The following is an 11,447-nucleotide window of genomic DNA, read 5'->3' as shown; positions in this document are numbered from 1 at the left end:
GCTTACCCTGTGTTGGCAGAGTTTGTCCATCGACTCTGCCTGCTCCAAGCTTGCCCACTTTTAGGCAGAATTCTGTCAGTGGTAGAAACAAGGACATTTTGCACAGTGGCTTGTTTGCCACATTTGAAGCCATCTCCATAAGGAGATTCTTTGATGCTCATCATCTTCTCCAAAGTAGTCTCAGTGTTGCCAGGAGTTAACCTGTCTTATTTTCAAAGGATCCTTAAGATCATAAAAACATCTACAATGCCCTATTCTGTAGGTCTCTGAGATTCTTGAAGACCTTATTTTATCTTGTCCAACTATAGAACCATATCTCTATGTTAAACTTATGGCATATATGCTTCTGATGAAAATAGACTAGTAATTGACATGACCATGAGTTGATCACCTAAATTAACTTGTATTACTTAATTATCCTAAATAGGCTGCAGTAGTAATTTCAAAGTATAAAAAATATGAAACAGTTCACAAATTTGTGTGTCATCCTTATCTAGGGGCCATGCTAATCTTCTCTGTATCATTCTAATTTTAGTGTATGTGCTGCCAAAGCGAGCATGATTCTCTTTTCTTATAAAACCCTGGGACCACTAACTAGTTACAGTACCAATCATGAGAGGCAGCTCCCACCTCACATCAATCACTTTTTAAGAAAATGTGTCATGGATTGACCACGTGATAATCTGGGATAGGCATCTTCTCAGTTGAAGTTCACTCTTCCCAAATGACTCTAGTTTGTATCAAGCTGATATTAAGCAAGCTACCACCAAGTCCTAGCTAGAGCAATGTGATAAGAAACAAAAGTAGGGCCTGGAGAGATGGCTCTGTAGTTAAGAACACTGACTATTCTTCCAGGGGACCCAGGTACAATTCCCACACCTACATGACAGCTCACAACTTTCTGTAACTCCATGATCTCATACCTGAAAGTTTACACAGACATACATGGGGGCAAAATACCAATGCACATAAAAATAAATAATTACTAAAAAAATAAAAATTAACCCCAAAGGGAAACAAAAGTAAAACCAATAGGAAATAAAGTAGTCAACATATCTTTGTTTGCAAATAACATAATTCTATACATTAGAGTTCCCATAGTCTCCACCAGAAAGCCAGTAAACCTGAAAAAGTTTCAGAAAAGTAGCAGATTACAAAATTAGCATACCCAAATCAGAAACCTCCCTATATACTAAAGATAAATGTACAAAGAAAGAAACCATGCAAATAACCCCATTAACCCAAAAAAGTACCTTGGGATAAACCTAACCAAGAAAATGAAAGGCATATACAGTAAAAACTATACACTGAAAAAAATTGAGGAAGACATCAGAAGATGAAAAGATTTCCAGTGCTCTGGATTATTAGGATTAATATTGTGAAAATGGTTATTCTACCCAGAGCATTCTACAGATTCAACACAATCTTCATCAAAATTCCAACATCATTCTTTACAGAAATTGAAGGAACTATCTTAAAATTCATATAGAAACAAAGAAGACCCCAGATAGCCGAAACAACCCCGAACAATACAAATACTGGAAATGAAAAAAATTGGGTATGGAGCTTCAACTGGGAAAGAAGTACGATGGTCAATATGTACAAAGATGGAGGGATAAGTAACACTAAGGATATGCTAAAAAGCCATAGAGGATCATATTGTTTAATATTTACTTAAATTACATATAATACATGTAAGTATATATACATACTTATATGTTTCCAAATTATCTATACATATATATGTATATGTAGACAGAGAGAGAGAGAGAGAGAGAGAGAGAGAGAGAGAGAGAGGGAGGGAGAAAGGGAGGGAGGGAGAGGGAGAGAGAGAGTTTCAATGAAACTGTTCCATTTGGGGAAATAATGCTTCCAGCAAAAGCCATGAACTATGTGCTATAGAGTTTAGTGCCTGCTATAAGAAACCTCCTTTTTACTTGTTGATCAAATGAGTCCAAGACTTATAAAAAAATATTGTTGTTGCCCTTGGCTGCCTCCCATACGTTGAAGGTAATTTTCTATTGCTGAAGATACTATGTATTTCAAACAGAGAGCTTTGAAGATTTGAGCTGGATCTGACCCAAAAGCATCCTCGCTGAGGACTAGGTTTCAGTCTGAAAAGTGTTATGAAAACTGCCAAGGGAGCAAAGCAATCACTAGTCCTATCCAACTAACAGCTGTGAACCACAAGGATGATTAGGATGGTAGCATATCCCTAAAAGTACAATAGTGGCTCTTGTATCTTGGCATTAGTAAATAGTTGTCTGATTGGACTTAAGGCTTGCTCAAAAGGATAGGAATCATGACTGTTGGTGGAAATATAACCAACTGTCCAAGGCCAGCTAGTGAGGTCATGGAACATGAAGGAGAACCTGCTACTACTACCACTTTACCAAGCCAGGATAATTCTTAACTACATTCTAAACAGTTATCCTTATACCTACATATAAGTGTAGCTTTCACCCTTCATCAAAGAAATCCTTTCATATAGTAGATGGAAAATGTAACAGAAAGATACAGCTGGTCAAAACTCAGAAAGCAACTGGTTGTGGTGGTACCCATCTCCAACCTACACATCTACAACACAGACACACATATAAGGTTCAGAGAACATTTTGGATGAGAGGGAAGAAAGATTTTAAGAGCCAAAGGGCCAGGACACATGATGAGAGATGGTGCTTTCTAGATCTGATGGAGATGTTCTACCTATGAAATTTCAATAATATGGTTGCCTCTAGAAGAATGGCACAATAATACCACTAGTCAATATGAGAGTGGATGAAGAAATTTTCATATAGCCCCACCCTTAGAAGAAAAACAGCAAGAAATCAAGGAGTTGTGAAGAGGAGGTCAGTTTTCTTTTTAATAGGTTATCTAATGCTAAGTAGTCAGTAGTCAGCTCTAAGAACATGCACATTGGAGCAACACTAATTGGAAGTGTGTGTGTGTGTGTGTGTATGTGTGTGTGTGTGTAATAATTGAAGTCATGAGTTTTGATTTTGATTGGTGGAATCAGAGGACTTGAGGCGGTGAGAAAAGGATAGAAATGGAATAAATACACTGTTAATCTATGAAATTCTAAATTATAAAAAAGCTTTTAAAGAGAATTAATAAGGGAATGTGTACTGGGAACAATTCTATAGACATTTTTACAGCTTTGAAACAATGAGCTATATAAAACAACCTCATTTCATCTACTATATAATAGATAATTTGAAAGGCTTTATTACTTAAAATAGTGCAAAATTAATCTCCAGATGAGACTAGTTACACTGTAAGAATAAAAAGAATGCTTAGTAAGCAAATACCAATTCTCTGTGATCTTTCAGAGTATCAACTCACATTGTAAGTATGACATTATATTGCTACTGAAATAAGACAAAGGCAATATAAAAACCCATTTTGAACTAATTTTCCTCATGAATATAAACACAAAAATCTGTTTTATTTTTAGAAAACATACTTAAGCAATATCTAAAAGCAATTAAGGAAGGAATCATAAGCAATGACCAAGGAAGTATGGGTATTTGAAAATTATCATATTAATAAATTAAAGAAAGAAAACTTATATGGTTCTATGAGTTGATGCAGAATGAGAATTTAATAAAAACTTACCCCTTCTTTTTAAACACAAGTTCTTAGAAATAAAAGAAGCTTCCTCAACTTGTTGAAAAACATTTACCAACATCACAGCTAATTGTTGTATATAACAATGCAAACTGAATGCATTCTCTGGAGAATAAAGAGTAGATAAAGGTCTAGGAAGGATCCAAGATGGCGGCGAGCAGTGTGGACCGTGTTTGGAGGCTCCAGTGAACAATTCAGGGATTTGCACAGATTTCTGAGCCAGGAACACTGAGGTCCGAACATCACGGCAGCGGGAGTGCTCCACGGTTCAGAGGGACCAGGGCGCAGAGGACCTGCGTGCCCCTGCACACAGGAGGAGCGTGGATTTTCTCTGATCGGAGCGGCAGTGGCAGAGGCAGCAGCACCAGCGGCACCAGCAGCGGTGGCTGAGGTTTGCAGCTCATAACCTTCCGGTGGAGGCAATTGGTGTGGTGGCTGGTGGGAGTTGCTGCGGTAGAGGGGACTCGGGGCAGGATTTGGGTCGCGTGGAGCCTTCGGACCCAGACTAGACTCGGCGGACAGTTCGGCTCCAGAATCCTGGGTACTGGCCCCAGCCCAGCAAGCAATTCTACCCGAGGCACGAACTCAGCTTCGGCCACAGCTCCCCTGCTGTGGCTCAGGCTTAGTTGAGCCCGCAGCTCCACACTAGGCAGCACCTCAGCTCAGCGGCAGCTCCCCTGCAGTGACACAGTCTGGGCGGAGCACTTGGTTCCAACACAGGCGCTAACTCAGAGCAGACGCAGTTCTCCTGCTGTGGCGCAGGCTTGGCTGAGCACTCAGTTCCACCCTAGACGCCACCTCAGCTCAGCGGCAGCTCCCCTGTGGTGACACAGTCTGGGCGGAGCACTTGGTTCCAACACAGGCGCTAACTCAGAGCAGCCGCAGCTCTCCTGCTGTGGCACAGGCTGGACAGAGCTCTCGGTTCCACCAGCTCTAAGACTCTGGTTGGACACAGTGTGCAGTTTGAATCCAGAATTCCTGGCTGAGATTGGTGGTCAGTTCGGGCCCTGAGTCAATAACTGACCACAGCACGCACTTTGGACCAAAAGGCCCTAGCAGAGCTTGGTGCGTAGTCCCAGCCCAAAAATTCTGGCTGGACCCTGTGTGCATTTTGAGCCCAGATCCCTAGCTGAGCTTGGCAGACGGTTCAGGCCCTGAGTATCTAGCTGAGTTCAGCCCGTGGTTTGGGCCCAGTGTTCCTGGCTGAATTTGGCAGGGAACACAGAAGGCTGTGGATACCTTGGCCTGACCCAACGCTCATTCAGAGACCCAGAACAATTGCAGGATCCACAGCACAGGGGGGCTGAAGATCACTGGCTGTGAGAGAACAGAACAACAGGGCTAACCTCCTAACATCCACACCAGTGAAGCTTTGAGCTCGCAGCCTAGGGAAATCATGAAAAAACAAGTGAATCTATCGTCAGACACCATTCATCCAACTCTGGAAGCTACCCAATAAAAACAAAGACGGCAAGATGTCTAAAGGACAACGAAAAAGCATACGCAAAAAACCACAAAACAACATGGCATCTCCAGTTTCCAGCTATCCCAAAGAAAAACAACCCAGAGACTCAAATACAATGGAAATACAAGAAAATGACCTCAAATCCTTAGTAATGAGGATGATAATGGAGGAAACAAATAAAATTCGTAATCAAATGCAGGAAGACGAAGACAAACAGGTGAGAGACATAAAAGAAGCACATAGAGTGGAACTGGAAAAATTGCAGGAAAATGCAAACAACCAGATGAAAGAAATAAATAAAACAGTTCAAGCTCTGAAGACCTATAAAGAGGCAATGGAAGGAACTCAGGAATATACAAAAGAAATCAAAAAATCAGTTCAAGATCTGAAAATGAAAATGGATTCAATGATATACACACAGACAGAAGAAAAACGAGAACGTGAGACCTCAGAGAAGAAGGCGAGCAACACAGAGGTGACCTTTTCTAACAGAATCCAAGAGATGGAAAGAACGAATCTCAGGGCTAGAAGATACAATCACAGATATTGAATCAACCATTAAAGAAAATGCCAAATCTGGAAAACTCCTGACACAAAACATCCAAGAAATTAAGGACACCATGAAAAAGAAGAAATCTGCGGGATAATAGGCATTGAAGAAAGAGAAGACATCAGACTCCAGGGCCCAGGAACTATTCTTAACAAAATCATAGAAGAAAATTTCCCCAATCTAAAGAAAGAAATGCCTATAAACATACAAGAGGCCTACAGAACACCAAATAGAATTGACCAGAAAGAAAAACTGCCCGCCACATAATAATCAAAACACAAAACATGCAGAACAAAGAAAAAATATTAAAAGCTGCAAGGGAAAAGGGCCAAATAACATTTAATGGTAAAGCTATCAGAATTACACCCGACTTCTCAGCAGAGACCATCAAAGCCAGAAGGGCCTGGACAGAGATCCTGCAAAACCCTAAGAGACCACAGATGCCAGGCCAGACTACTTTACCCAGCAAAAATTATCAATAACCATTGATGGAGAAAACAAAATATTCCATGACAAAAACAAATTCAAACAGTACCATCCACAAATCCAGCTTTACAGAAGGTACTAGAAGGAAAACTCCATCCCAAAGGGTCAAGCTACAAACCAAACTACCCAGGAAAATAGATAACTATCCCATGGCAAAAACACAACTACACAAACGCTCGACTGGAAACAACATCAAAATTAAGACTCTTAACCATCACTGGTCATTAATATCTCTCAACATCAATGGCCTCAATTCTCCAATAAAAAGACACAGACTAACTGAATGGGTACATAAACAAGATCCAACATTCTTCTGCATTCAAGAAACACATCTCACCCATAATGAAAGGCATTACCTCAGGGTAAAAGGTTGGAACAAATATTCCAAGCAAATGGTCACCAAGAAGCAAGCAGGCGTAGCCATTTTAGTATCGAACAAAAATAGACTTTCAACCAAAATTAATCAGAAAAGGATGAGGAAGGACACTTCATACTCATCAAAGGTAAAGTCAACCAAGATGACATCACAATTCTGAACATCTATGCTCCAATACAAGGGCACCCACATTTGTAAAAGATCTCCTAAACAAAGCTTAAACCACACATCGATCCCCACACAATAATAGTGGCAGACTCAACACCCCACTCTCACTGAAGGATAAGTCATTGAAACAGAAACTAAGCCAAGAAATAACATCATTAACCAATGCCATGGGTCAAATGGATCTAACAGATATCTACAGAGCCCTTTCACCCAAACAAGAAAGAATACACCTTCTTCTCCTGCAACCCCATGGAACCTTCTCCAAAATTGATCACATCGTAGGTCACAAAGCAAGCCTCAATAGATACAAGAGGATTGAAATAATACCTTGTATCCTATCAGATCACCATGCTCTTAGGCTGCAATTCAACAACAGAAATAACAAAAAGCCTACACGTACGTGGAAACTAAACAACTCTCTGCTAAATGACACCTGGATCAGAGAAGAAATAAAGAAAGAAATCAAGGAGTTTCTGAAATTCAATGAAAATGAAGAAACAACATACCCAAATTTGTGGGATACATTGAAAGCAGTGTTAAGAGGAAAATTCATAGCACTAAGTGCCTTTAAAAGGAAATTGGAAACATCGCACATAAGCATCTTAACAACACAACTGGAAGCCCTAGAAAAAAAAAAGCAGAAACACCCAAGAGGAGGAGACGCCTGGAAATAATCAAACTCAGGGGTGAAATTAAAAAATTAGAAACTAAGAAAACAGTCCAAAGAATCAACAAAACCAAAAGCTGGTTCTTTGAGAAAATCAACAAGATAGACAGACCATTAGCAAAACTAACTAAAAGGCAGAGAGACAGTATTGAAATCAACAAATCAGAAATGAAAAGGGGGACATAACAACAGACACTGAAGAAATTCAAAGAATCATAAGATCCTACTTTGAAGGCATATACGCCACAAAAATTTGAAAATCTAGGGAAATGGATGATTTTCTTGATCTAATTTCACTTGCCAAAGTTGAATGAAGAACAGATAAACAAGCTAAATAGTCCCATTTCCCCTACAGAAATAGAAGCAATCATCGATGGTCTCCCAACCAAAAAAAGCCCAGGGCCAGATGGTTTCAGTGCAGAATTCTACAAGACCTTCAAGGGCGAGCTAATACCGATACTCTTCAAGCTACTCCAAAAGATAGAAATGGATGGAAAACTACCAAATTCATTCTATGAGGCCATAGTCTCATTGATACCTAAACCTCACAAAGACTCAACAAAGAAGAGAATTTCAGACCAATTTCTCTTATGAACATAGATGCAAAAATACTAAATAAAATACTTGCAAAACAAATACAGGACAGAACACATCAAAGATATCATTCATCATGACCAAGTAGGCTTCATTCCAGGCATGCAAGGATGGTTTAATATACGGAAATCCATCAATGTAATCCACCATATAAACAAACTGAAAATAAAAAACCACATGATCATCTCCTTGGATGCAGAGAAAGCATTTGATAAAATTCAACACCCATTCATGTTTAAAGTTTTAGAGAGATCAGAAATACAAGGCACTTTCCTCAACATAATAAAGGCTGTATACAGCAAGCCAATAGCCAAAATCAAAGTAAATGGTGAGATACTCAAGGAAATTCCTCTCAAATCGGGAACAAGGCAAGGCTGCCCACTCTCTCCATATCTCTTCAATATAGTACTCGAGTTCTAGCCAGAGCAATAAGACAACAAAAGGAGATCAAGGGTATCCAAATGGGAAAGGAGGAAGTCAAATTATCCCTCTTTGCAGATGATATGATAGTGTACATAAGTGACCCTCAAAATTCCACCAGAGAACTCCTAAAGCTGATAAACACCTTCAGCAAATTGGCTGGATACAAAATTAACTCAAAAAAGTCTGTAGCCTTCCTATACACAAATGACAAGCTTGCAGAGGAAGAAATTAGGAAAACCACACCCTTCACATTAGCCACAAGCAATATAAAATATCTAGGAGTTACCCTAACTAAGCAAGTGAAGGACTTGTATGAAAAAAATTTCAAAACTCTGAAGAAAGAGATTGAAGATGACCTGAGAAGATGGCATGATCTTCCTTGCTCATGGATCGGGAGAATTAACATAGTAAAAATGGCCATCCTACCAAAAGCAATCTACAGATTCAATGCAATCCCTATCAAAATACCTACACAATTTTTTTAAAGACATTGAAAGTTCAATTCTGAGCTTCATATGGAAAAACAACAAACCCAGAATAGCTAAAACAATCTTGTACAATAAAAGGTGCTCCGGAGGAATCTCCATACCTGATCTCAAACTGTACTATAAAGCAATAGTAATTAAAACAGGAAGGTACTGGCACAGCAACAGGCTGGTTGATCAGTGGAATCGAATCGAAGACCCAGAGATGAATCCACACACATATGGTCACTTGATTTTTGACAAAGAAGCCAAATCCATTCAATGGAAAAAGGATAGCATCTTCAACAAATGGTGCTGGTCTAACTGGAGGTCTATGTGTAAAAAAATGAAACTGGACCCATATTTGTCACCTTGCACAAAACTCAAATCCAAGTGGATTAAAGACCTCAACATAAAACCAGAGACACTAAGCCACTTAGAAGAAAAAGTGGGAAAGAGCCTGGAACATATTGGCACAGGAGACAACTTCCTGAACAGAACACCAACGGCCCAGGCCTTAATGTCAACCATTAATAAATGGGACCTCATGAGGCTGAGAAGCTTCTGTAAGGCAGGAGACACTGTCAAGAGAACAAAGCGACAGCCTACAGACTGGGAAAAGATCTTCACCAACCCTACATCTGACAAAGGTCTAACATCCAAATAGATAAAGAACTCAAGAATTAAACACCACCAAACCGAATAACCCAATTGAGAAATGGGGCTTGGAACTAACAGAGAATTCTCAACAGAGGAATATCAAATGGCTGAGAAACACTTAAAGAAATGCTCAACCTCCTTAGTCATCAGGAATGCAATCAAAACAAACTCTGAGATTCCATCTTACAACCCATCAGAATGGCTAGATCAAAACTCAAGCCACAGCACATGCTGGCGAGGATGTGGGGAGAGAGGAACACTCCTTCATTGCTGGTGGGAATGCAAACTAGTACAGCCACTTTGGAAATCTATCTGGTGCTATCTCAGAAAAATGGGAATAGGGCTTCCTCAAGACCCAGCTATCCACTCCTTGGAATATACCCAGAAGATGCTCCAGCCACACAACAAGAAAATTTGCTCAACCATGTTCATAGCAGCCTTATTCATAATAGCCAGAACATGGAAACAGCCTAAGTGTCCCTCAGTAGAAGAGTGGATAAAGAAACTGTGGTACATATACACTATGGAATACTACTCAGCTATTAAAAACAAGGAATTCCCGAAATTTGTGGATAAATGGATTGAGCTAGAAATGATCATAAGAGTGAGTTAACCCAGAAGCAGAAAGAATCAAATGGTATATACTCATTATATCTGCATACTAGCCCAAGGGGCATGTCCCACGAAAGCCTTCACTTACCAGGAAACTGGACGAGGGGAAGGCATCCTATTGGGACTCTAAATGAGAGACGCATGGGAGAATAGCAAAATAAAAGGATACAGAGGGTCCTAGAAATCTACAAGTAGAACAATATGATAGGCAGATTTGGGCCCAGGGGTCCCGCTCAAACTAAGGCACCAGCCAAGGGACCAATACAGGAGGTAAACTTTAAACCCCTACCCAGATCTAGCCAATGGTCAGAATATTCTCCAAAGTTGAGTGGAGAGTGTGATACGACTTTCTCACGTACTCTGGTGCCTCACATTTGACCATGTCCCCTGGAGGGGGAGACCTGGTGGCACTCAGAGGAAGGACAGCAAGTAGCCAAGAAGAGACTTGATACCCTATGAGAATATACAGGGGGACGTAATCCCCCTCAGGAACAGTCATAGGGGAGGGGAATAATGGGAAAATGGGGGCGGGTGGGGGGAGGAATGGGAGGATACAAGGGATGGGATAAACATTGAGATGTAACAAGAATAAATTAATAAAAAAAAAGGGAAAAAAAAGACAACAAAAGGAGATCAAGGGTATCCAAAAGGGAAAGCAGGAAGTCAAATTATCCCTCTTTGCAGATGATATGATAGTGTACATAAGTGACCCTCAAAATTCCACCAGAGAACTCCTAAAGCTGATAAACACCTTCAGCAAATTGGCTGGATACAAAATTAACTCAAAAAAGTCTGTCGCCTTCCTATACACAAATGACAAGCTTGCAGAGGAAGAAATTAGGAAAACCACACCCTTCACATTAGCCACAAGCAATATAAAATATCTAGGAGTTACCCTAACTAAGCAAGTGAAGGACTTGTATGAAAAAAATTTCAAAACTCTGAAGAAAGAGATTGAAGATGACCTGAGAAGATGGCATGATCTTCCTTGCTCATGGATCGGGAGAATTAACATAGTAAAAATGGCCATCCTACCAAAAGCAATCTACAGATTCAATGCAATCCCTATCAAAATACCTACACAATTTTTTTTTAAAGACATTGAAAGTTCAATTCTGAGCTTCATATGGAAAAACAACAAACCCAGAATAGCTAAAACAATCTTGTACAATAAAAGGTGCACCAGTGGAATCTCCATACCTGATCTCAAACTGTACTATAAAGCAATAGTAATTAAAACAGCATGGTACTGGCACAGCAACAGGCTGGTTGATCAGTGGAATCGAATCGAAGACCCAGAGATGAATCCACACACATATGGTCACTTGATTTTTGACAAAGAAGCCAAATCCATT

General features: G+C 40.0%; 1 non-coding gene across 1 annotated transcript; it reads right to left on the bottom strand.

The window, feature by feature from the left end:
- Positions 1-452: 452 nt before the first annotated feature.
- Positions 453-559, bottom strand: LOC127192570 (U6 spliceosomal RNA). The gene has a single exon (XR_007831036.1). It is a non-coding gene; the product is annotated as a U6 spliceosomal RNA (small nuclear RNA).
- Positions 560-11,447: the final 10,888 nt, after the last annotated feature.

This window comes from Acomys russatus, chromosome 7, assembly GCF_903995435.1.
Source record: "Acomys russatus chromosome 7, mAcoRus1.1, whole genome shotgun sequence".
NCBI classification, from domain to species: Eukaryota; Metazoa; Chordata; class Mammalia; order Rodentia; family Muridae; genus Acomys; species Acomys russatus.
This window is presented reverse-complemented; position numbering and strand designations above follow the sequence as displayed.